Raw genomic sequence first — 1488 nt, forward strand, 5'->3', positions numbered from 1 at the left:
AGTCATTGTCTCATAGACATTTTCCACTTCACATATTCCACACATAATTTCATAGACTTCAGACTTCCTTTTGCTGTTTTTCTCCAGGGTGTCCATCTTGTCTTTCACCTTTGGAGAGATTTTCAATATGAACGTTATTGAACACATTTTCACAATTGCTCCATCCCTTCTGTACATATACTGATGACCTGACTTCCACATTCACATCTACACACTTCCACATTCACATATACTGACTTCCAGATTGTGATTTACGCACTTCCAAATTCTCATCTATCGACCTCCACATTCACATATACTGACTTCCAGATTCTGATTTACGCACTTCCACATTCTCGTCTATCGATCTCCACATTCACATATACTGACTTCCACATGTAATTTCAAGTATAATGTTCACATCATATTACCTACCTGATTTCTTTCCAGGACAATCCTTTTAGGCACAGCCTGCTGCCTCTTCTTCAGTAGCCATTTGTGAGGAGGCAGCTCATCTACTCTGATCTCATTTCCGAAGTTCTCCACATTTTTTCTTTTGCGACAAAAGAATACAATGGCTGAGATGGTGATGATCATCAGGAGGACAATGACTGTGACTGCTGCTGAAACTGCTACATTACTAACTGCTGATTTCAGTATGAGTGTTGTGGTGCATGTTTCAGAACCCATAAGGTTTTCAGCATTACAGACATAGGGACCCAATACATCTTCTCCGGTGATTGTTAAAAACAAGTCACCAGGGAGCATCTTTTCTCTGCTTTCCTTGGACCATGTGTACCACATTGGGGGGCTACCTTGACTGCCAATGCAACTGAGCACCACCGTCTGACCCATCTCAACCACAACCTCAGGGTTACACACAGGTTTGGTTGGCCTCTCCATTACATCTAGCCGAATGATGATGCTGCTGATTCCAGGAAGTTTTTGAACCTTGCACTGGAAGGTGTCAGAGTCTGTTAGCTTCAAGTCATTGATGTTTATTGAACCATTGCCACTTTCAGGATCTGGAGACACAAACTGAACTCTGCTCTGAAATCGATGATTAAAATCATTGTAGATGCGATGATCTCCAGCATACCAGATAACCACTGTTTCTTCTTTCTGTATGTCTGCAGGCAGTCCACTCAATATCAATTCCTCCCAAGTCTTCAGGAGCAAGGGTGGAGTGACAGCTGAGGGTCACGTCGTCTCCCACTGCAGCATATGTAGGTGATAATGACCGTGACACTATCTGCAGTCCATGAGATGGTTTTGCAGTGAAAGGCAATAATGAGAGGCTCATGAACAAATGCCATAGCTTGAGCCTGGTGATCAGAGGCTTTCGATAAGGAGGACGTCTTTGGTGAAATGCTCTAGAGATTGGCATCTGCAGATTTTAAAAGAACAGAGTTTAAATTTGAATCAAATAGACTGACGTGGATTTTTGTAACTATTTTAGATGAAAATATGGAACCTGCCAACATTCGGGTCCAGATTTCAATTTGTTAC

General features: G+C 42.1%; 1 pseudogene; it reads right to left on the minus strand.

The window, feature by feature from the left end:
• Positions 1-414: 414 nt before the first annotated feature.
• On the minus strand, positions 415-1231 carry LOC147820134 (coxsackievirus and adenovirus receptor homolog; annotated as a pseudogene).
• Positions 1232-1488: the final 257 nt, after the last annotated feature.

This window comes from Seriola lalandi, unplaced genomic scaffold, assembly GCF_002814215.2.
Source record: "Seriola lalandi dorsalis isolate HSWRI2012SDOR001 ecotype SW California unplaced genomic scaffold, Sedor1 jcf7180001991429, whole genome shotgun sequence".
NCBI lineage: Eukaryota > Metazoa > Chordata > Actinopteri > Carangiformes > Carangidae > Seriola > Seriola lalandi.